Genomic DNA, 25,284 nt, shown 5'->3' on the forward strand with positions numbered 1-25,284 from the left:
ATTTTTTATAGCACATGTGCGCATGCACACACACATACTTTTTTTTTTTTTTTTTTTTTTAAAGAAAAACACTGGTTTTTCTTCCCTGACATTACTTGCTGTCTTCTCTGAGATTTCATGGAGCCCTATGCAGAGATTGATTCTAGTACGTCTCCTGTTACATTGTAATTTAAGTGTCATTTTGTCCCATTAAGGAGACACTTTGTCATCTTTGCATCCCTAGCACACTCAGTAGTGGATACTCAGTGAGAGTTAGCTGAATGGATGAATGAAAAATGCCTGTGTGCTCAACCCAATGGAAAAGGACCATGATTCCTTTCACATACCACCTAGTCTGGTGTTGGAGATGCACCCAGGGCTCAGGGAGGGATTCCTAGGATATTATTGCATACCCTTCTTTCAGAGAGGATCTAAATGCATAAAGAATGGAGACCAGAGACTTTACCCATGTATGGCCCCTTAATTTTTCCTTGAACTGATCTGTATGCATCCTTAGGCTGGAACGCCTTTGTGTTCTTCAAAGTAACTTAATCATGTAAAACTGTGCAGACTCGAAATTCAGGGCATTTGACATTTTTGCAAAGCCAGACTCTAGGAAATGTGCCCATTGCTGAACACATTGGATGTGGTTTAGGTAGCAAAGCAAATGACCTAACAAGGAATATATGTGCTGAGCCCAGTTCCTGTTAAATTAATAGATTCACGTTTTGGCACATTCACAACCTCATAAGTCATAGCAACCGGATGACGGTAGGGCAACACAGCAGCTGTGGCCACTGCACATGAGAAAAATCAGAGCCTAATGTCCCTGGAGGAAAACCAGAAATGACCTCTATGATTGCCAGCTTCTACAGGATTGGCTGAGGAGAGGGGGCCATGGGGACAATCACAAGCAGATGCTTGCCCTGGTCAGGACCAAAGGAATATGACATCTCTTCTGCTTCCTAAAACTGTGTTTTGTATTTTAAAAGTAAATAATTTGCTCCAGCCAGAGAGGAAGTGATGTGGAGAGAAAGACACCATCATGTGGACAGCATGTTCTTTCTAGCCTTGGAAGCAGCACTGAGGTGGTTCTTACTAGAGAGAGTCTACTAGTTGCTCAACTGCAGGCCCACACACTTTTCTTTCTGATTTTTAGATATCCCATCAAAATCACCTACACCTTCTGGCTGCCAGAGTCAAAGTCAACTCTTCTTTCAGAACCAAGGCCTGATTTCATGAACACTGGTTATGTCAAGGCCTCAGGGATCAGGGTACATGCCCTGAGGAAGAGAAGGAGGATGTCTATACAGATGTCAATTCTTGTGACACAAAGACATCTGCATGTGCTCTCAGGTAGGTGACACCCAATACCAGGGTTGCCTGCAATTGAGCAGCACTCCACACCCTCTGACCTAGTTTAAAATCAAGGATAACTCTTGTTCTGCAAAAGAAGTGAGGGCTAAGCTTTCTGTTCTTGGAATTTATGTATTACACTTCAATCTGGGTCAGGGCCTTGATTTTTCTCTTTGTTCTATTTTCTATGAGGGATCAGGAAGGTCATGTGAGGTGGTCATCAGTCCCTGATGGACTTCTCTGTTGACCTCTGTATTAGTTATGTGTGTCTGTGTAACAAATTATCTCAAAATGCAGCAGCTTAAGACAACAAACATTTATTATCATACAGTTTCTGTGGGTCAGGAATCCAGGCAGCTTAGCTGGGGTTAGGTTGTAGTCAAGCTGTTGGCTGGGGCTGAAGGTCTCAGTGGAGAGCTTGATTAGCATGGGGGAGGGAAAGGATCCCTTTCCAAGCTCACTTGAGTGGTGGTTGGCAGGCCTTACTTCTTTTCCACAGGGCCACTTTAGGACATGGAAGTTGGCTCCCCCAACAGTGAGTGATCCAAGACAGAGTAAAAGACAGAGCACCCAAGATGGAACTCACAGTTTTTTTTTTTTTTAATATTTATTTTTTTAGGTGTAGATGGATGGACACAACACAATGCCTTTTATTTTTGTGTGGTGCTGAGGATCCAACCTGGGTCCTGCCAGTGCTAGGCAAGCGCTCTACTGCTGAGCCACAATCCCAGCCCCACAGGTTTTTTTTTTTGTTTGTTTGTTTTTTTTAGAGAGAGAGAGAGAGAGAATTTTTAATATTTATTTTTTAGTTTTTTGGCGGACACAACATCTTTGTTTGTATGTGGTGCTGAGGATCAAACCTGGGCCGCACACATGCCAGGCGAGCGCGCTACCACTTGAGCCACATCCCCAGCCCCCCACAGGTTTTTTTAATAACCTAATTTCAGAAGTGACATCACCACACTTCTACCATATTCTAAATGTTAGAATCAATCATTGGGTCTACACTTAAGGAGAGGGGATTGCACAAGAGTGTGAACACCAGAAGGCAGAGATCATTGGTAAGAAGCTGTCTTACAGGCTGTCTACCACATCCTCCACACAGTGCTCTGAAACCCCAGCAAAGGCCACCTTATGTAGAGAAAGCAATGTATATATGCACCTTCACACTTTACACCATCTGCTAATTACTCCTGGGCCTGCAGAAATACTGAATATTCATGAAATTGAGACTGCGAAATTTGGAATCACAACACTGAACAAAGAAATATTTTGCTCTTGTTTTAGCAAATATGGAGTATCGCATGACTATCTTTATATATAAAATATATTTATGTATGCTCTGGTTGGACACAATACCTTTATTTTATTTATTTATTTTTATGTGGTGCTAGGATCGAACCCAGGGCCTCGAATGTGCTAGGCAAGCACTCTGCGCGGCTAAGCCACAACACCAACCCTCACACAACTATCTTTAGATGCCTGGTGGCCATTTCTCACCTAATTGGTTGTCTTAAGCAAAATGCATTAAGGACTTACTTCTACTATGAAACTGAAATGGGCAATTCCTCCTTCGTCTCCTTCCCCCAGTAATGTGATATAATGAAATTGAAAGAATTATAATTATGGAGCCTAATGATGCCTGTCTGTCTTTCTTTCTGAACTGGGGATTGAACCCAGGAGTGCCTTACCGCAACCTACATTCCCAGCCCTTTTCATTTTTATTTATTTATTTATTTATTTAAAAGAAATATTTGGTACTTGTAGATGTCAGAATGCCTTTATTTATTTTTATGTGGTGCTGAGGATTGAACCCAGTGCCCCACATGTGCTAGGCAAGTCCTCTGCCACTGAGCCCCAGCCCTTATTTTTTTACTTTGAGATGGGGTCTTGCTACATTGCCCAGGCTGACCTGGAATTTATGATCCTCTTGCCTCAGGCTCTTAAGTAGCTGGGATTACAGGTGTGCACTACTGTACCTGGCTTGATAAACTTATTTCTTAAAGCAATATTATTTTTCTTATAGAATATGCTTTGTGTTTATAATGTGCCATTGATGCTTCTAAAAACCAGAACTAGGGCCTTAACAGCTTCAATGTAGAGGATTTGTATTGTTAGGACAGCTTGGATCTTCATGCTCCCAATCTTTGGGTGATTCTGTGGCTTTCGAAGTATTAACACAGACCTGGGAATCATTTCCCAGATGTTATTTTCCATCAGTTTTACATCTATATACCTTTCTGGACAAAGACTTCACTCAAGTCTATGATTTTCTGTTCTTTAGTAAAAATATGAAGCTTTGGAAGGGAGGTTTTTTCCTCCTGACCCACATGGGGAAAATGGGAAAATTGTCCAGCCCTCACTAATTGAGGCTTTTGAGCCACGGTTCACAGATTCCTGTTTTCCAGGGCAAGCTACAATGAAGGGAATGTTCCTGTTAGGAAAAGTCCTCCACTGCAGTTTTGACTGCCTTTTTTTTTTTTTTTTTTTTAAACCACAGCAGAGGCTAACCTCGGTTTCCATCTAGCTTTAGAGGATTACGAATTTTTCCTTGAATACTGCTGTTTAACTACTTTGTTGATACTTATCAATAACCCAAAGGGTGGCTTTCTATTGTAGTTTTTAAAAAGGTGAGCAAATTTATTTCAGGAAACGATAAAATTTCAAAATTACTATTGCCTGAAGCCTGAAGTTCACAGGACTCCACCCTCCACTCCACCAAAAGGGACTTTTGTCCAGCGACGAAACCCTGAGTGCATCAGGCCCCAAAATGATCTTCTGAGACAGAAATAGGTGGAAATCCACGGAGGAGGACTACGAACAGAACCACCATTTTGTAGCCCCAACTTGGGCGCTAAAATAGCCCCTGCAACCTAATACCTGGTAAACGTCCTGCGCATGCACAACACGTGAAAGTGACAGGACAATCGCACAGGCTTTTTGGGCGAATGTACTGACAGGAGACCCGTTTTTGAGGGCCTAGTTCAGACATTTAGGAAAACACAGAGCACACTGCTTTCTCACATGACCTTTCCAACCCCAACCCCAAACCAAAAAACCTTTCCTTTCCCTCCCTCAGCCGTGTGTGTGTGTGTGTGTGTGTGTGTGTAGGGGAGTGTTTTTCCCGGAACTTTAGTTCTCTAGGGTCTGCTGAACTCAATCCCCAGGTCCCTAAGCCCAACACCACCTCCCAGACCAGCCCGAGAGCGGGTCACCTCGGCGCGGCTCCTCCGAACACAATTCCACGGCTCTGGGAGGATTTGGTGGAGGGAGGCTTCCCCAGCGGCGGAATTTGGTGGAAGATCGCTCAGACTTTCTGGTTCCCCGCGCGACCCGGGAAGCTCAGAGCCCAGATCCAGCTCCCGGGCTCTGGGCGCGCAGATCCCAGGCGCGGGCGGGGCGGGTGGCTGTAGGGCCCGGCGCGCCGCCGCGCGAGCAGTTGGGTCACAGCCCAGACTGCGCCGCCCGTTCAGCGAGGAAGTGACGACTGCGCCGTCCCGAGAGCAACAAAGTTTGAGTCTGCGGGCCGCGCTTGCTTGAACCCCCCGCCCCGCGCCCCTCTGAGCCGCTCCGGGATCCAGCGCACAGGTGAGCCGCGGGCTCCGCGCCCCTTTCCGCTGCCGGGGTGCAGATGTGGGGCTTGGAAATGTTCCGGGGCTCAGGCTTCCAGGCGCGGGCGGGGATGTGGCGGGCCAGGCGCGGTGGTACCGAGGGGCACTGCAGGGGAGGAGCTGGGCGGCAGGGATCAGGGCCCCTGGCTGCACCCCTAGAGTCGCTGCTTTGCTACAGGACTTAAAACAGCTAGGGTTGCAGCCAGGCGGGTTCCAGGCGGCGTTTGAGAAAAAAGGGGTGCGGGGAAGGGGCTTCCCGGGGCCTACATCTGGGGCGGCTCCTCTGTCCCACGCCCCATCCCTGTAGACTGGCGCAGCCACCCCCCTTCCACTCCCAGCGTTTCCCTGGGAAATGTTCCCTTCCTTTTCGTAGCCCTCAACGAGGTTGCAGGAAGGAAGTTACAGGAACTTTCCCCCCACTTTTATTTGCTTGGCCCTCCAGTGAATAGAGCAACTCAGAAGTTTGGAAAAACCACCCTACGCATTTCCAGAAAACAAAACCCGAATTGCCCCCCAGTCCCTTTGCAACGAATCCCTCCTGATTCCCCCACCCTTATCTCTTCCCCCTACCGCGTCCCGAACCTGACGGTAATCGCTAAGGCCTAACACTTTGCAATTTAGCCATAAAAACTGTCAGCACGCCCACGTACATATGTGAGTGTTTTCTATATAAAACCCAGAAAGCCGCTTCCAGTGGACTCTGTGGCATCTCGTTCTTTTCTGTTTTCTAAAACTGCTAGTGCTGCAGGAATGTGCCTGGAAACTCTGATGGTGGTTCCCGCCGCCCTCGGTAGCCTCGTGGCGCAGGGTCTTTTAAAGAACAGCTGAGAAGTTTATGACATCCCTGAGGAGTAACTCCAGGCTTGGCGGGTCGGGCGGGTGGCGCCCGGGCTCCCTGGTTCGCGTCTGCAACTGTAGCAGCAGCAGCCCGGCGGGGACTCGAGATGTGTGCAGGAATGTGTGTCCGAGCGGTGGAGACTCCGAGATGGGATGTCTAGAGGTTGAGTGGTGCAGTTCCAAGCAGCAGCTTCCTGCCGGCCTGTAATTACAGCGTGATTGCACAGTCAGGCATTGTTGGCGTGGATGTTTATAACATAGGCTATTGTGCAAGATCTTGGTGGTGGCGAACAAAACGCAGATTTGCATTGCAAATGCCCAGGACAGATCTGGGCCTGAGCTGCAAGTCTCCACGTTCTTTTTGCCCTTCAACCTTAGCTAGGTGATTTGTTTCCTTGCCTCTCCCTTAACCTTTGACAACTTGCCAAAGGCCTGAGAGTTGGAGTGAACTCGTGAGGGCAGGATCCCTCCTCTCTTAACTTAGGCAGCCTGGAAACTGTGCCAGGAGCTGTACCCTCATTTGTGTCTGGAGAAAATGTGGGATGACGTCAGCAGGTAAAGGAGCCAGGTGATGGCTATCAACCTCTCTAAACGGGAAAGCTGTTTGAATTAGCAGAATTGCATGGGTGACTGGACTACTAGGAAGACTTGTCAAACCATGTGTGTCTGAGTTGGCCAACTCCTCTTGGGTCTTGAAGTGTCACCTGCAGAAACTTAATGGGGGGGGGGTCCTAATTCCTTTATTATGTTCTGGCCACAGGGGAAAGATACTTTGTGGCCAAAGAAATCCTGCTGGGGTTTTAAAACTATGTCTGTGATGGTGTCTGGGGCCAGGGGCAGGCAGAAGAATAACTCACTGCACATTTTCTCCAGTGGTGCTCCCTGAGGCCTGCTTCCAAAGTAAGGCCTGCAGTACAGATCAGGTGGTGGGGTCCTCACATCTACTAAGATGCTGCTTGCAGGAAGGGACCCAAGCCTGCAAGTGTGGAAAGAAAGCAGTTTCTTCTTGAGGGCCTCAGAGGTGGCCAACTGTAGTAGAGGGATCACACAATTCCTCTACTACATTGTCAAAAACATGTACTGGATTTGTGCAGGGCCATTCTTCTCTTATCCCAAAAATCAACCAGCTTATACCCTGTCCTACGCAGAAGACTCACTGGGCAGCACTCAGCCCTTCTAGGTTGGTGTGTGACTCAGTGGCACCACCCCACTGCAGTGCATGGGCAGCCTATCTGCTCAGTGTGGCAGGCACTGATGACCCTGGAGCGTCTCCATGCCTGGCCCTCTTCCCGACCAAACAGCTGAACTTCACCTGGAAGGAATATGCTGTTTTGCAGGCTCATGCCAGCTGTGTATCATGTGCACAGTGACCGTTTGTCAAACCAAAACATTAGGGGACAGTCCCTGGCAGTCCCACCTATGTGATTCCAGAGACTCCAGGACAAACATGCAAAATCAGGACAGTTCTGGAAAGCCTGGGATGTCTGGTTACAGTTGCCACAGGGGAATGAAGTTTAGAGCAAAAGCCCCATTGCAGTAGGAGCCACCCTAGGTTGCATAACCCCCTGTTCTAGGGACATTTGGTTTTTTACTGAACTTGACTGTCAAGGTCCTGGTCAGCTGCATCACCTGACTGGGACTGTTTTAGTGAATGCCTAATGGTGTCCAACACTTGGCATGAGGGCCAGAAAAGGAGCCCAAAAGAAAGAAAGCTTTGAGTTTGCAAACCTTTCAGGGGTTAAAAATGCTCAAAGGTCCTAAAGTAGCTGGAAGAGGACAGGGGAGGGGCCTCTTGCAAGGATCAGAGAAAGAAGTGGGGTTCCTTGGAGTGGTGGGTCTACCAAACAGTTGCCCTGTTTACTTCTTCAGCCTGGCTGAATTTTGCACAAAATTCAGGCCCTTTCCTGGGCTTGCTTGGCTTTGCCTTTGCATTCACAGAGCTTGCCTTGCAATGGTACACAGCCCAGTTTAAGACCAGAAACTTAATCCTGATTTCCTCTCCCACCTTACATAAATGCTGATTTATGGCTTGAAGTTGCTGCCCAGTTCATGGCCTCTGAGCAGCTCTGCCTGCTGCCTTGCTGTGCACAATTAGGGACAGTAATGTAAAAGCTCTAATTCAAAACTTGACAGATTTCAAAATAATTTTAGTGTTCCAAGAGGAAAAATACTGGAGTTCAGCAACTCTAGCAGAAAACCCCAAGGCGCTCCCGAGGGAGGCAGATGGAGAAGCCCTGTGGAAGCGGGTGCTCTTAGAATGGAGATCTTTTATGCTGTCCAGACCTGATATGTATTTTTCTGTTCATCTGCTTCCTCCTGGCTACCTTACTCCTGACACGGCAACCCAGTGTTTTGACATCAAAACTTACCTCCAAAAAAGGAGATTGAGCACCCCCAGCTGAAGAGGGCATTCCATTCTGACCTTAAGAAAGCAGGTCAGTTTTCCAGATGCCATGGCTAGTAGTTCTGTAATTCTAGTTCCTTCTTTAAAGCACCCCGCCTCCCCTTCATTTCTCATTCTCACTGAAGCATCTCTTTGTGAGACTCTTAAACCTTCCTTTTCTGGTCTACATGACACAGGGCAAAAGCGTTAGGACTTTCTGTCTGAAGTGCCACTTGAAATTCACAGGGCTTTGAATAAGCCCCAGATAAAGGGCTGCTCTGTAATCTCACTTAAAATGCCTGTTTGCAAGGGTCACCCTCCTACTCAGCAACCTTCAATGACTCCCCACTGTCTGCACGGTAAGAGTCAAACTTCTGGGCTGATAGTCAGGGCCTTCCACACAGGGGTCTGGACTCCACTGCTGTCCTGCCCTAATTCACAGTCCTGACCCAGTGACCCACTCTGGGTGTTAGTCCAAACCACCAGTGGCAAGCATTCCTACCTCCCATGCTTCCCCGGAGGCCCAATATGCCTCCTTCTTTTCTTCCCCTTGGGTCAACCCTACTCCCCTTCCAGTTCTGTTCAAGTTCCCTTCCTTAAGAATTTCCCTGCAACTTTAGTAACACCCACTGGGGCCTTGTGTTGAAGAAAACCTTGAATCCTGGTCTAGGGATTTTCAGCTTCTCCTTTGGGTTGTGGTTTTGCTCCTACCCTTGTTCAGCTCCTTAAATGTGCCTGTAGTTGGGTAAAAGTCATCACTTTTGAACTAACTGGAAGCTATTGTTTTATTTTGTATATGTTTGTATCTCAGACCTGGTGTTCTACTCATAAAAAGTTCCAATAAACATTTGATGATCATACAAATGAGTAGTTGTCAAGTTTTGTCCGCTTGTGCCTAAGTGCACACGCAAACCAAGAACCATGGTTCCTGATCTTATTTCTAAACATTGACCTAAACCTGCCTTCGCCTGCTTGCCAGCTTCTCTCCAGCTCCTCTTGGTTTGCACTTCATTAGTTTTTCTCCATTCCTAGCACCTTTTTCTCCTGGGTATCAGACTTTATCTGTCCAGCTGTGGCACTGGATCCTTGTTGTCCTGACTTGGCCTGGTTGACCTGCCTCACGATGGGCTTCTATGCTGTGGTGTCGGTCCTGAGGAGAGATGGTTTGTTGCCTTGGGTTGGTCTGGCCCTCTTTGGGGACCCGACTGTTAGAAGGAGGTAGGATCAGCTTTCTGGCAGGACTTATGAGAAGAGCAAAGAGCTGCTTTCAGGCTGGTTGCAGGCTTGGGCTTTGCCCAATCAGGTTTGAAACTGTAAAACTAGGCTAAACTATAAAACTGAATCTTGGGGAGATCTTGGCTAGCTCTTGACATTGGGCTTGATGAGGAGGATTCCACAGCCTCCACCCAGTTCTCAAGCGATTCATCACAACCTTGTTTTGTAAGCTACATTCTTTTTTAATCGAGATATAACCTGCATACCATAGAATGTACCCTGTAAGCTAGATTCTTTAAATTTTTTTGGTCTTATTTAAAAATAAAAATAAAATCTGGTAGGTTCTTTCTTCCTCAGTTTTTTCTTTTTTATTTGCAGCACTAATACATACAGTTTACAATTCAAAATTGTATATACAGTGCTATACAGTGGAAAGTAAGTCTCAGAAATAATCTCAACGTAGACAAGAGATTTCTATATATGTATATATGTATGTAAATGTAATAGGATTAGAAAAACAAGTATCTATTTAAACTGTGAGAGAGTCTCCATTTCTTCTATCTTCTTCTGGTGTCCTCCTCTCAGTCATCTTTTTTTTTTTTTTTTTTTTTTTAATATTTATTTTTTTAGTTTTTGGCGGACAAAATATCTTTGTTTGTATGTGGTGCTGAGGATCGAACCTGGGCCGCAAGCATGCCAGGCGAGCGTGCTACTGCTTGAGCCACATCCCCAGCCCCTAAATTCACATTTTTTAAAAAATATTTTTTTAGTTATTGATTGATCTTTATTTATTTATTTATATGTGGTGCTGAGAATTGAACCCAGTGCCTCACACATGCAAGGCAAGCACTCTACCACTGAGCCACAACCCTAGCCCTTGAATTCACTTTTAATTGAAAAAATTTTCATGACCATTATAGGGTGAAACTGGAAGTTCCATAGAAAAGTATTTCTGAGAAGTTATATATTATTAGTGAATTTAACAATTCAGTATTTTCCAGGATCTACAGTTTCACAAAATGATCAACTTTTAGTTTCCTTAGACATTACACAAATATTTAGAAAGGAAATACTTAGAAGAAAAAAATAAGGGCTGGGGTTGTGGCTCAGTGATAGAGTGCTTGCCTAGTACATGTGAGGCCCTGGGTTCAATCCTCAGCATCTCATAAAAATAAATAAATAAAATAAAGGTAGTGTGTCCGACTACAACTAAAATATAAATATTAAAAAAAGAAAAAAATAAATTATAAAAAAACAAGGAAGAGAGGAAGAGAGGTCTTTGAGAGTAGGATACATATTCAATAGTCTTCTTTCCATCAACTTGTCTTATTGCATTCTTAATTGATTTTTTTTTTTTTTTCATTTTTTTGCAGTGCTGGGGCTCAAACCTGGACTTCTATAAGTTGAACTTTGTGCAATATTACTGAGCTCACAACACACTAACCTTAATTGATCTTAGTTGCTATCAACCTAATTAAGTCTCCAAAGCCTTCTAACAAGATTCATTTAATTCTAAGTCTAATGTTAACAACAAGATCACTTAGTGTTTTCTAAGTGTGGATCATAGATTGTGCAATGCCAAGGAGATAAATTCTCCCATTTCCATGAGACAAGGAGAAGGCCCAAGAACATAGAAGTGGCACTCATGGAATAGCAGGTAGTGTGGGCCAGCTGTCCTTGCCAGGCCTTTATGCAATAGCCATGGAGCTCTCACCATTGAGTCTGGCACAGTGAGGGGTGCAAAGGGATCCCACATGCTTCTTCCCCCACAAGGTATGCAGCCTAGTTTCTGACACAGGTTAGACCCAAAGGGAAGAGCTGACTAAGGGAGAATCTGTCACTGGTAGGATGGAATATGGTGGAGTCGTCAGCATGTGAGGTGAAAACTCAAACTAAAATCAAAATTAACCTTGAAAGTCCTTTAAGAAGACACTAGGTAGGCAGCAGCCATATTGGCTCTTGATATTTGAGTTTATCTGAACTTGTTCCTTTAGTCTTAGAAGTTGTAGTTTCGCCAGGTTCAATGGTGCACACCTGGAGTCCCAGCAACTGAGGAGGCTGAGGCAGGAGCATTGCAAGTTCAAAGCCAGCTTCAGCAATTTACTGTGGCCTTAGGTAACTTAGTGAGATCCTGTCTCCAAATAAAAAATAAAAAGGGCTGGGGATGTGGCTCAGTGGTTAAACGCTCCAGGTTCAATCTCTGGTTAATAATAATAATAATAAGTTGTTTCTAAGGTTGAGTACCAGAAGTGGGGGCCGTGTAATATGAAATAGGCATGTGTTTAAATGCTACAGCCTCACTCAACACACAGAGATGTTTGTTCTGTGATATCCCCATGGCAGCAGACTCTGGGCTCTTAGCCCATGGGCTAACCCCTGATTGAAACAGCGGGTTTATACGGCTTTTGCTTGTTCTGTTTTTTTCCGTCTTTCCCTCCCTCCCTTGCTTTCTCTTCTTTTCTTCTGCTGAGCTTGACTATTTGAATTTGTATCAGTTGAATGGACATACTAAGAGAGTCCATTGTCAAGGGCCTCATGAGAAGATCATCAGACTGAAAGTTAGGAAATAACCATATGAGGTTAAGCAAGAAAAGCCCTTAGAATGGACGAGCAAGATGTAATAGAGAAGAGACTATGGAGTAGGTTTAAACCTTTGTTCACCCAAGATTGCAAATGAAAGCTCATGCTTGGGTTGCCCTATGCTTGGTGTGGGGCTGGGAGAGGGTAGTGCCCATGTGTAGTGGACACCTTGCTGTAAGGCCCTGACCCACCAAGTGCCCTCTCTGGTCTCCCTAATGCATTATAAGGGGTCTACCTGTGTGAATCCGACTACTTCCTCTTCAGACATCCTAGGGCAACTCAGAAGCTAACAACTATGCTCCGGCCCCTTTTGCACTTGCACTAGAAATGATGGGAAGGTTCAGATTTTCTTTCACCATCTCTCCAGGGAGGCTGTGCTGACCCAGCAGATGGCTTTTAGGATCTGACTTCTGTAATTATGGACAAAAAGAAAGCGAGCCCTAGCCATAGCAGGGCTAGCCTTGCCCCTCGTGCTTTACAGGGTGCTTTCCTTCATCTTTTTCATTCTTTCACACACTCATGTTACTTGCATTTATTGAGCTCCTACTGTGTGCTTGGCTCTGGGGATATAAAGATAAAGAAGATTCAGCCTCCCCCTTTCAGGTGCTCACAGTCTGAGGGGAACAATCATGCACAAAAGCCAAGAACATTAAATACCACAGAAATCAATGTGAAAGTGTTCAGGGATTTCCCGGACTCAGAAGAGGGGATTGGTTATTTCTTCCGGGGGTGGGAGGTAGGGGGAGCAGAATGTCAGGAAAGGCCTGGGACGGACTTGTGCCTTTCATTTTATCTGTGCTCAGTTACTGCTGTGGCACTAAGGAACAAGAGGCTGCCCGAGGGGCCCAAGAAATGAGTAGGCTCCCACCAAGTGGCAAGGGGTGTCAGGGCATTCTAGGCACAGGGAGCAGCTCAGGCAAGTCCTGGAGGCAGCACACAACACAATCTGATTGGGAACTAACTGAATTGGAGGGTCATGAAGGAGCAAAGGCAGGAGAGGCAGGCAGGACTCAGGCTGGCCATGCTTTTTGGCTAAGAGGTTTGAATCTTCTTCTGAATCAGTAGGGGCAGCTGAGGATGAGATGGAGTGTGTAGTGGCACCCTGCTCCAAAGGTGGCCCCATTGCATTATAAGGGTGTGAATTGTCTACGGACACCCAGAAGGTAGATCAGATTCTCATTTTCTCTCTCTCTCTCTCCGTCTCTCCCCCTCTCTCTCTAGTATTGAATACAGGAGCACTCTACTATTGAGCTACTGAGCTATTATCCCTGGCCCTTCTTTATTTTTGAGACAGAGTCTTGCTAAGTTGCCCAGGCTGGCCTCAAACTTGCCCTCCTCCTGCCACGGCCTCTTAGGTATGCTTCCCAGCTTGGTGTGCACATTTTAGGTAGACCCTACTCACAGAGGAAAAGATGGAGGCTTAAGCACGGTGTTGTCCCAGAGGCCAGAGGAGCCAAGTCTTGTCCTTGGGCAAGACTCACAGAGCTATAGGGTATTTGTGGGGTACTACTTTGGTTTTCAGGCTAGAGGTTGGAGTTTTGGAGGTTTGGTTTTGTCTGTGGCTTCATGTTGAAGGAAATGCTGAGGTGATCCAGGTCTTAGGTCTACAAATAGCAGAAGCTGAGTCTGGCAAACTTGAGGAGAAAAGGAATTTATTGGAAGGGTATATGGTGGCTCAATGAATGTTCTGGAAGGCTGTGAATAGCAAATCTCAGAAATCAATCAGGACTTATGGGAAGTTGAGTGACCAGAACCAAAGCCAGGATGGTGTAGACACTGGCTTGTGTTCACTGCTGTGAGCAGACTTGGAGGTTACCATTCCCTCCAGAATGTGTTCTGAACTCTACAGGACTTTTTGTGCCACTTACTCTAGGGGCAAAGCCCAGGTTGAACATCCAGTCAGCCCAGGTTCATATGCCTGTTTCTTGCTGTTGGTCCTGAAAAACAAGGCACTGGAGACTGCAGCTTTCTCATTGGTAGGTGGAACTCTGCTTCCCATCAGGACTCAATGTCAGTTGCATGAAACCAGGACAGGGGTGCACATGCTAAGGGGATAGGTGTCCTCCATAGAATCTGAAGCCCATTCTAGACCTCAGACTGGAATGATTGGGCAGTGCTGGATGCAGGAGGAGAAGACAAGACGTTCCCCTTGGACCACTGAACACATCCATGTCTTGTTAATCTTTTTGGACATCTTTCCAAATTCTTAGCTCTAGCTGAGCTTTAGGATTCTTATACGCTCTAGAGATCTGAACATCTCATTAACAATTGGGTTTCTCCTCTGGAATCTAAACTATTCCAGTGGAAAAGAATCATCCACATCTGGATCCTGCACATTGGATTCCACTTGGAAAACTTCACCACTGCATTCTGAGGACTTCTGTTTCTCTAACAGGATTTCTTTTCTGCTCCTCTTCCGGGGTTGGGCAAAACTCACAGAGCTATGGCGTATTTGTGGGGTACTACCTTGCTTTTCAGGCTAGAGGTTGGAGTTTTGGCTTCTGGTTTTGCCTGTGAAACAGTTGAGTTCCCTGGTGCCCAAGTTGTTCCTACGACAGCAGCAGGCAACTTTTTAGTTCTGAAGATGTTAGTCTAGTTAAGTGTTCTACCCAGTCTCCTGCTAGAGAGAGCCAAAGGAGCTCAGGCTTTGTGTGCCTGGGGATATTGGCATCAACTTCACATCCTTGCCCAGTTTTCTCATGCAAAATCCAGGTGAGCTCCAGCCCCTTCCTTGTCCTAGATAGTCTAGTTATAGTTCTTTGAAAAAGGGCCCCTTGATTGGAATTGTGGTCATTCAATTCCAATAACCTTAGACAAAGGAATCAATTTCCAAAAAAAAAAAAAAAAAAGAAGAAGAAGAAGGAGGAGGAGGAGAAGAAGGAAGGAAGGAAGGAAGGAAGGAAGGAAGGAAGGAAGGAAGGAAGGAAGGAAAATGTAGTGTTGAACTTACTAACTCTTGGCTATGGTGACTGCGAGTGGGCCAAGACTTTTCCTCTGGTGCCTCCAAGTGGAAAGCCACTGCCGGCATGATGCTGAGTGTATCATAGGCTGGGTTCTTGCAGCCCCAGACTGGAAGTGATCCTTGTGTTGGTTAGGATGGCCCCCAGAAGGGGAGGGGACAGGACGTTCCTGGACAGTATTGACTCTGGCCTAATTTATACTGAACTTACCCATTTGTGTCAAGATAAAATGAAATTGTGAAGATAAAAGTGGGAATGAACTCTCAAAGAACCTGAGTTATTTTACCAAAACACAGTTTTAGTCATGTCACTCTTTTTTTTTTTTTTTTGGAGGGGGGAGTCTGGGTCTTTGCTCTGTTGCTTGGACTGGTCTAGAACTTTCAGGACTCAAGCCACCATCCCACCTTGGCCTCCTGAGTAGTGCTTGGGAGGTACAGGCACACCCCACTGTGCCCAGTTGATGTTACTCATTTTAACAACCTTTGAGAACTATGGGAGAAACCCCGCCTTCCTCAGAATGGTACCCAAGGCCCTCGTTTGAGCCTCAGCCCACCTTCCCATCATCTCCTGCTCCCCCCTCCAACCTAGTGCAGTCCTTTATGTTCCATCCCGCTCCTCGTTGCTCCTGGCTGTACTTTCACTCCTCTGGGTTTTGCTTACTGTTGCCTCTGCATGGAATGCCCTCCCAGCCCTTTCCCTCTTGGCAGATGCCCACAGGGTCTGCCAGAAATCACCTGCTTCCAGGGTACCCTCCTGAGCTAACCACCTTGGTGTTTGTGCCACTGAACTTACCTACTGTAGAGTGCTAGAGGCAGCTGCAGGTGTGTCTGGTTCCTCATCTGCCTATTAGTTTGCCTGGCACCTCATAGTGTCCCGTAGTAGGGCCTGGGAGGGATGGGGGGTGTAGTGGACCTGTGCTCAGGTGAGCAGGTGTGCTTGGTGAGCAAGTTATCCACATGATCGCCGCCAGCTTTCCCTTTAGCATGGTGCAGCTGCCACATTGGTTGCTCTATGTCTTCCTTGAGGCTACCAACAAGATCTTGGTGAAGATGGGAAGGGGCTTTGGGGACCCAAAGCCTGGCAACTGGCCTTGCTCACTCTGAGAACTCTGACAGGACATTCTGAGAAGGGACCTGTGTTGAGGGGCTGGTTTAAAGGTGGCAAAGACTTTCCTTCACCTCAAAGAAGGATGGATACCATCTGCCCTCAGAAGACACCTTGGTTTCTATGCCCAGCACTCTCTACCGGCTTTCTGCAGAGAACAAGCCAGCCGACCATGGGAGGAGAGACTGGTACTCTTTCAAATGAAAGCCCTGTTCAGTAGGTCACGAGGCTGTCAAACGGGCTGTGGCTCTTCCTGTTGCAGGGTGGAGAGGAACAGATTTTTCTGACAGTGACTTCAGGGTACAGCAGGAACCCCAAAGCAGGAATATGGGGTCTCAGTTTGTCTTTGAAATGGGGGCGGGGTAGATGACATGAGTCCTTTTCCACTTGGAAATTCTGCAAGCCTGTAAACAGAAGCTGGCAGGAGGTGTCTCTGTGGTGCCTCATTAGTTCTTGCAGAAGCAGTTCTTGTCATTGAATAGTTATCCTGGGATCTGTATGCCACTTAGAGAATGCTGTGGGGAACATCTTTCCCACCATGGCTGATGAACTGGACTATCATTCTAGAAAGATTTTTCTTTGGCACACCTATATTCCCAGCTACTTGGGAAGCTCAGGCAGGAGAATTGCAAGTTCAAAGCTATCCTGGGAAACTTAGTGACAGAAGTAACTCAGTTACAGAGTACAGAGTTTCTTTTAGGAGCCCATCAATGTATATCTTTGTCCTTTTAAAAAAAATGTTCTAATTAGTTACACATGATAGTAGAATGCATTTTGATACATCACTCATAAATGGAGTATAACTTCTCATTCTTCTGGTTGTGCATGATGTAGAATGATACAGGTCATGTAATCATATATGCATATAGGGTAATAATGTCCAATTCCATTCTACTATCATTCCTACCCCTATACCCCCTCCCCTCCCATATCTTTGTTCTTGGCCCCTGGAAGATGAGCTCAGGGGGAGTCTGTGTGGTGGGAGGGGTGGGTTCAATGTTCAGGGAGGTGTTGGCTCATTTTGGGAGGGACAGTGTATTGAATCTGCCTTCATCTTTGTCTATATGAGGCCTGCTTTCTCTTCCCTTTCCCCTCCCTACACTTCTCAGCCCTCTACCTTCCTATTCACATTTTTCTGTCCTCCTGCTTCATCTCTCTCCACAGCAAATCAATTGTGCTGCCTCTAGGATCCATTCAATCATAAGGTGTTACTCAAGATGCCCATCACACTGGGGAGTTGGGAAAAGTACATTTTAAGAGGACACCTGTGTGTGAGACCCTGGGTTTGATCCCCAGCCCTGAAAATAAAAAAGTAGACCTTGATTGGTAGGATTGAGAGGTGGCACCAGGAAAACTACTTTAGAAAATAGACAATCCAGGTAATTCACACAGAACAACATATATTTTAAAATGTAAGAAAATATTAATTTACTTACTAGTATTACTCTTGGGAATTAATTTTAAGGAAATAATTCTAAAAATGAATAGAGCTATAAGCCTAGAGGTATTTATGTCATCATGTTAAATGCAAAATAGCAAACAAAACAAAACAAAAACAACCCCAAACTGTTAACAGCCTCTATGTTCAGCATGGCTGTGGAATTCATGATACTTGAATACAGTGGTATATTGTGCTGATGTTACATTAATGATGTGAATTCATGGGAAAAATTTGAATTTTGGTGAAAATAAGTAAAACACAAAATTGCCTATGCATACATTGGGTGAGTGCATACATAATGGGTACATTAAATTAACATAATGTAAATATTGGTTTTAGGTGAATGAGTTATTGCATGTTTGAAATTACTTCATATATATAATATATCATAATATAGGGCTGGGGATATGGCTCAAGCGGTAGCGTGCTTGCCTGGCATGCGTGCGGCCCGGGTTCGATCCTCACCACCACATACAAACAAAGATGTTGTGTCCGCTGGAAATTAAAAAATAAATATTAAAATTAAAATATATATATATATATATATATATTATAATATATATAATCCATACTTTTTCTTTTTTAAAGAGAAGGCCTTAACATCGCAGTCTTTGGATCTGGGTGGGAAGGAGGCCCAGGGAGGGACCCCAAGCCTCCCATCTGTTACCACCAGGAAGCTGGAGCTGCTCTGTCTTATCAGCCAGCCTTGCTGCATGCAGGGGCTGGAGGATTCAGATTGGCCTGGCTGCATAGGCTGGCCAACCATATAACCTCGGGGTTCACCGCATGGACTCTGCCTCCTACGCAGGTGCTGGCAACCCCAGGTGGCCTCAGAGCCCCAGAAGATTGTTCACACCTGGGTTTCCAGGGAACCAGCTGGGTGAGCATGTAACCCTTGAGGCTCTGAGCCACCCACTCACTGTGGCCCCAGCCACAGCGAGAGGGAGCTGATTCTCTCTTCTGCAGTTCCCAACAGGCAGCAGGAGGGTGTGTGTGCTTTGCAAGCTGACCTCCTGCAGCCAGCCTCACCCAGGTGGGGCCCCAGTGAGGTAGTGTCTTGGGTGTTTCCATTTTTGCACACATTTCAATATTGAGTTGCTCTTTAGTGCTAGCCTCTTGAAGTCCCACATTCATCCCACCCACCTCTGGCTTAACAGGCAGGGCCTCTGACTCCCCATCTTACCATGAGCTCTTCTGGAACTTGCAGCTGCAAATGGCCCTGAGGCTATGCAGCCAGTCCTTTTCTGACCTATCAGCTGTGGTATCTCTAAACTTCAGGTGCCTAGTGAATGGTCTTCTCACTCACCACTCCCCCTTGTGTTGGCCTCTTGTGCACAGCCTTTGCTTCAGAATAGGGAAATTTCTTGGCTTATGAATTCTTGCTCAGCCTTTCCCTGAGTCCAGCCTGGGAGTGCCACCAGGACAGGAAATGGAGATTCCTTGGTGTTGTGTGGAGTCCTGAGGTGGTTGGGGGTTGGACAGCCCTGGGCATAACTTGAGTGGGCAGGTTGGAGCTTGCTAGAACAGAGGCCACTACAACAGAATACGTGTGAAGGGAACTAGGCCCAACTGGGGCCCGGGTTACCTCTAAAACATTATCTGCTAAAACCAAATTCTAGGACTGTAAAGATTTGGAGTTTTTTCATTTTGTGATCAGACTGAAATAGAACCTGTGGCTGGAGGTTTGTCAGGGTCAGAGAGGAACTGGAAAGAGCAGGGGCTTAGGGCTGGCTGGGATGCTCGTGAAGGGTGGGTACCCAGACCTGTTTCACATCTTCTAGGACAAGTAGTGCTTGTGTGTGTGTTTGGAGTAGGAGAGGCAGTGATCCAAAGGCTTCCCTAAAATGTCATGTTCAGTCCTAGATGTCCTGGCCCCAGCCTCACCCTCCAGTGCACCTAGCTCAGTACCCATCATTGCTGATGGCTGGAAATATTAACTGCCACAGAATCTAAGTAACAGGGTGTCTTCCTGAGTTTAGGGCCCAGTTTGTCTCAGTTCCCTAATTTAGAGACCACGTGCGTGCCCCAGGGTTGTCAGCAGCTCAATTTTTTTTTTTGAAGCTTAAAACACATTTCCATAGAAACAATGCTATAAATGGTGGTTGGGTTCCTAGGCTAGCCCACAAAGAGCCCTGGTACCACCTCAGAAGCTGCTGAAATATGATATTAGTAAAATTGAGAGCGCAAAGGCAGCAGTAAGAGTTAGCACCCAGGATGTTAGAGGTTAAATGGTGTGGGTTTATTTGGGTAACTTTGTTTTCTTCGGTGAGAGGTGTCTTTCAAAGTTCTCCAGGCCTTTCTCCTGCCTATTCATAACCCATCCTCTTCCAGTTTGCATTCCTTCTCCCGTCCTCATCATCCGGCCAAGGGCCTGGGTCTTCCTGCCCCTGGGACTGTGTCCTGAGGTATTTTTATGACGGTGAAGTCCTTTCCAGTGGCCCTTGCACCAGGGTGGTGATCTTGATCATCATGGTTATCCTAGTCCTTATTGTTACTTAAACTATCTTCATCAACTTAACAGAATAAACATTGCTCTCTAACAATTTATACTGCTTAGAATTCTCTTCTGATTGCTTCTAAAGGTCCCTGTGAAAGTGTTAACATAAAACTTTGCAAGTCCCCCTCAACATATTTCTTTGTGCTGATTTTGTCACTTCACATGATTTCATCAAGTAGTTTCGTTGGATTGGTCCATTTATTGAGCTCATTCATATTTTGCTCTATTACTCTATCATACCATACAAGAATCTGCATGGATTTCTTTTTTTTTTTTTTTTTTTTTTTTGGTTCTATATACAGGCACTACCCTTGTGGTGGTATTTTAGATTATTTTCACTGTAATTACGTGGTCAGAGCCTTAGACTGTGGCAACACAATGCCAAATCACATTCTAGAAAGATTTAAACAGTTTATGGTAGCACAGTAACGTATGTGCAGCTGTTCCCCCATAACCTTGCCAACGGCTGCATTCTTGTCTTATTTATTTACTTATTTTCACGTTGACTGGGGCCATAATGGGGCCTTAATGGTGTTCTAATTTGCATATCCTAAATTGCTGCTGAGACTGTACATTTTTCCTCTTGATGATTTGCTGTTTGTGTTTCCTCATGTGTCAAACCCTGCTCATCTCCTGCAACTGGGGAGCCTCCTTCTTACATTTATCTCTGTGAACCACTTTCCTGCTGGGAAACAGAATCCTTCCTCCTTTCCTCCCTCTCTGCTGCCAGGCTGCACCACCCCCATCCCCACCCCCCCCTTCTCTGGTTCACCACCCCAGCAACTCTGGCCCTCAGCCCTCTGACTACTAGGGGTATGAGTGACAGATACTGGGATCCCTGGAATGGGAGCTGAAGGGCAGGCGGTTGAAGGGAGGCAGGAGGCTTGTCTGTATGATTCTTGGGGGGCAGTGTGTGTGTGTGTGTGTGTGATAAAGTGATCTCCTTGGAGGGAGCTGCTCGGAGAGAGTCTGGGGAGGACCTGCAGGCTGCTAGAGCTGGAGAGAGCACTGGAGTTCATCTAGTCTAGGGGGCTTGCACAAATGTGATGATAAATGACAGTGATCCATGGCCTAGGAAGGGGTGGGAACAACAGAAAATTGGAATGTGTGAGTTGCAGCCAAGCACCATCCCCCTTGCAGAAGGAAGGCTCACTGTGGCCTGTGTTCTATTTTTTTTTTTTTTTTTCATGATGAACCAGAAATTCTGAGTTTAAAAATGTTTAAAAAGTTTAAGTCTTCTGATTAAAAAAAAAAAAGTTGGTAATAAATTCAATCAAAATAAAACATAATATATGGGTGGAAAAAATACAGCCGTGAGGGAAAGTGACTTGTCAGGCTGCAGTCTATGACCCCTCATTTTATTTAACTTCCTTATTGGGGAAACAGGCCCAGAGAGGTATTCTCTGTCATACAGTAGAGAGAGAATCAGGGTCCAAGGGTTGAATTCCATCTGTATGACCTTGGAGAGACATTTAACCTTTTTGAACCTCAGCTTCCTTATCTATAAAATGGGGATAATGGCTTCCTCCCAGGGTGCTGAGTGGATCGAGTGGGCCTGCATCATGTCAGAAGTTAGATAGGTCCTTTAGGGTCATCCAGAAAATTAGAGGAAGAACCAGGTTTAGAACTTTGCTCACATGATTCTCAATCCAGAGGTTATTCTACATAGCCCTGCTTTCATGAGCATTTCTAGAGGTCATTTTGTGAAAATTTCAGTGCTACTGAGCTCAGATACAGCTCTGAGGACTTTGCACTGTAGGCCCCAGAACCAGGAGACCAAGCATCAGTTGTAATAATAATAATAACACCATACACCATTGAACCCAAGAAGCCATTGATTATAATATGCATCATTATTTTATGTACTGCTAAGAAAGAGAAAATGCTGCTAATTAAGCCATACATGCAAGCTGGGTGTGGTGGCACACTCCGGTAGTCCCAGCTATTTGGGAGGCTGAGGCAGGAGGATCACTTGAACCCAGAAGTTCAAAGCCAAGCTGAGCATCATAGTGAGACCCCATCTCTCCCTCTCTCTGTCTCTCTCTCTCTCTCTCTCACATACACACACACCAAAAAAAAAAAAAAAAAAAAAAAAGAAAAAATCATATATGCTGTTCATTTGAAGAAGCATCTGATTTCTGAGATATTAGAGTGGGGAAATACCTTTGTGAATCAATGAAATAGAATAGGAATAAAAGTAATAATGATCTGTTATATTTTATTGATTATTTTAAATTTTCTTATATACTGTTTCATTCATGCATTTATCACAAGCATCACCACAGATAGCAAGGGGAGGAAGATCTAGGCTGTGCCCTTAAGGACCTCTGATCCTGGACCATAGAGCGCTCACCCCCAAGATGGTACAGGAAGCAGAGCAGAATAATATGTAGGCAATGGAGTAAAGACAACCAGGATGCCATGGGAGTTTAGGGGAGAGAGTGACTCTTCTGATCCTTAGGAGCAGAGGCCAAGAAGGTGTTTGGATTCCAGGGTTTATTTAGGAAAAGCCCTCAGTAGGAAGAAGGCAGTGTAGACAGGAAGAGCAGTTAAGCAAGGAAGGATGTGTTGCTGGAGCCCACAGGAAGTCCCACAGCAGGAACTACCCAGCACAGAATTGGTCCCACCAGAGGCTTCTTTGCAGAAGGGGACAACTGTGTGCTCACAGTTGCTGGGGGATGAGACACCAGCCTGATAAAGGGGATCCAGGAGAGCTCCAACAGGATGTACTCCAGCAGTCTTCCTCTGCTTGGAGTCAAGGAAGGATTCCTGGAAGAACTGCTGTGACGTGCCAGTCTGCCCAGAGACCTGGGTGTGGGTTTAACTGCAGATCAAGGAAGAGGGAGGAGGAGTATGAGTGTGAGGAGTAAGAGGGTGAGAAAGCAAGTGTCTTGGGGAACTTCAGGTTCTTTGGCAGTGGTCAGGATGGGGCTGGGGCAGAGCTGGGTGTTGTGTTAACAGATTGGCTACAGACCCAGCTTTACGCAGGAGCTATGGAGAAGAGGAGCACTCTGAGGGCAGTGCGGATGTAAAGAAGACTAGAAGCAAGGAGATCAGTTAGGAGATGGGGAAAAAAAATTATAGCCAACACCTATCAAAGATTTAATGTGTACAGACACTTGTAAGTTCTTACCATCTTCATTTTGCAGATGAGAAAACTAGGTGGTTAAGTACCTTTCTTCAAGTCACGAGGTTAGTATGAGCCAAATTCAGGTCTTAACCTATGCTTTTAACCTGTACGCTCCCTTGAAGATGAATTTTAGATTCTAGTCTACCACTTATCAGTATTTTTTGTTTAATTTAAAAATAATGCTTTAGGACTGGGATTGTGGCTCAGCAGTAGGCAGAGCACTCGCCTAGCACGTGTGAGGCCCTGGGTTTGATCCTCAGCACCACATATAAATAAATAAAATAAACATATTGTGTCCAACTACAACTAAAAGATAAATACTTAAAAAAAAACTTTAAAAAATAATGCTTTAAAGAATGCTCCATGGCACACATTTTATATCTGGGGATCCCATTTCTCCTGGATCACTGCCACAAAATAGGGAAGCCAGGCACCAGAGGACAGTCAGTGAGGGTCCAGGGCTCCTTCTGCAGGGAATGTGGGACTGTGTTGAAGTGAAGGCTCAGGGAAGCTGGCAGCTCTCCCTCTGGGAAGAAGAGTGTTTCTGTTCGGTGCCCTCCCTGGCAGCCACACCTGTTTTGTCCTTCTCCCTACACCAAGCCAGACGTCTCTCCCAGAGTGACAGCAGCAACTGGGAACATCTACAAAAGTTCCCTCTCAGGGCTGACAAAGGCACTCAGAACCTGGCCCAGGCCTGTAGGGGAAGGAGGCCAGGGAGGGGCAGGTGGGAGGGTCCAGAGATGCAGACAGCTGTGGGCTGGTGTGGCAGGCATGGCCCTGCCCCAGAACAGGTGAAGTAAGTGTGAGCTGAGAGGGGATCCCCTGGGTTTTCAAGGGTATTAGAGAGTACAGTGACATCCCAATATACAGTGGCTTAACTTAGTGGACTGGGGTGGTTTTGAACTCTCTGCTTCCTCAAAGGACCAGGTAAGAAGGGTGAGGAGGCCCTGGGGTTGTATCTCAGTGGTAGAGCATTAGCTCACAGGGGGCGCTGGGTTCGATCCTCAGCATCACCTAAAAATAAATAAATAAAATAAAGATATTGTGTGTATCTACAACTAAAAAAATATTTTTTAAAAAAAGAAAGAAGGGGTGAGGGGAAGGTACAGGCGTCAGAGTGGTGACAGCACTGTGGGAAAGAGTGGTGGAAAGGACACGAAGGGTGGCCTTGGAGGAATACCTCAAATGGGACACTGAATAAATGCTGGAAAACGTTTCCCTGGGCAGATCCCAACAGAGGTTCCCAACAGAGGTATCACTCAGTGGGGTCTTTTCAGGAGGAAAAAAAAATCTTGCCTGGAAAGGGAGAAGCTTTTTTGGGAGAAGGAACTTTAGGGTAAAATAGTTAAGAATAACAGGTATAAGCCCTTATGCTTACATAGCATGCTGCAGTTGTAAAACACTCTTTTGTCCAGTTGATCCTTTCAGGCCCCTTGAACTTGGGCACTCTTTCCTCGTTCATGCAACCAACATGGCACATCTGTTGGGAGCCAAAAAAAAAAAGTGAAGCTCAAAGAAGGTTAGCGGCAACTTTCCTAAGATCATGCAGTAGGTTTATTTTAGTTAGACAAGACCCAACCTCAGTCCTGGTTCCTTATTATTTCTACAACTTTCTCTTTCTTCAGTTATAACTGTAGGCAATGACGTCCTGGAGGTAGGACCTTTATTCTGCAAAGGGAATTGACAGTAGGAACACAATATGAAACCTGGCATTTTGTGATGCCCTCAAAGGTATTTGTTCCCTTGATTACTCCCACTCTAAAGTTTAAGCACTTACCACACTACATGTGCTGGCCTAGATGAAAAGATCCTAGCAGAGAAGGGACAGTGGAAAAAGGCATGCAGGCCTGGGGCAGGTTGGGGTGGTGTTGAGATCCTGGCTTCCGTGGAAGCTTTTATTTTTCAACAGCTTTATTGAGATATAATTGATATACCATAAAATTTACCCTTGGAAGATTTTAATGGTCTGGACATAGGGGAGGACTATGCAGCGCAGTGCTGGGCCACTCTGAACAGAATCCAGAGCAGAGAGCCAATGCGATGCCAGGAAGCCTCTGAAATAAAACTCTACCCTCACTGGAACCTGGAGTTTGAAAACTTGTCCAAGGTCCTTTGCTTCCTGGAGTGTTTCTCAACAATTACCTCCCAGGAACTGGAGCTCAGTACTCCTCTCTTTCCCGTGCTGTGTGAA

At 45.8% G+C, this 25,284-nt stretch overlaps 1 protein-coding gene across 2 annotated transcripts in view; it reads left to right on the forward strand.

Moving 5' to 3' along the window:
- Positions 1-4,815: 4,815 nt before the first annotated feature.
- Mideas (mitotic deacetylase associated SANT domain protein) overlaps positions 4,816-25,284 on the forward strand; it is a 68,614-nt gene continuing 48,145 nt past the window's right edge. For both annotated transcript variants that reach the window (XM_076849893.2, XM_076849895.2), the window contains exon 1: positions 4,816-4,923. The gene's annotated coding sequence lies outside the window, so the exon portion shown is untranslated. The remainder of the gene's footprint in view (positions 4,924-25,284) is intronic.

The sequence above is a fragment of the Callospermophilus lateralis genome, chromosome 3, assembly GCF_048772815.1.
Source record: "Callospermophilus lateralis isolate mCalLat2 chromosome 3, mCalLat2.hap1, whole genome shotgun sequence".
Lineage (NCBI taxonomy): Eukaryota > Metazoa > Chordata > Mammalia > Rodentia > Sciuridae > Callospermophilus > Callospermophilus lateralis.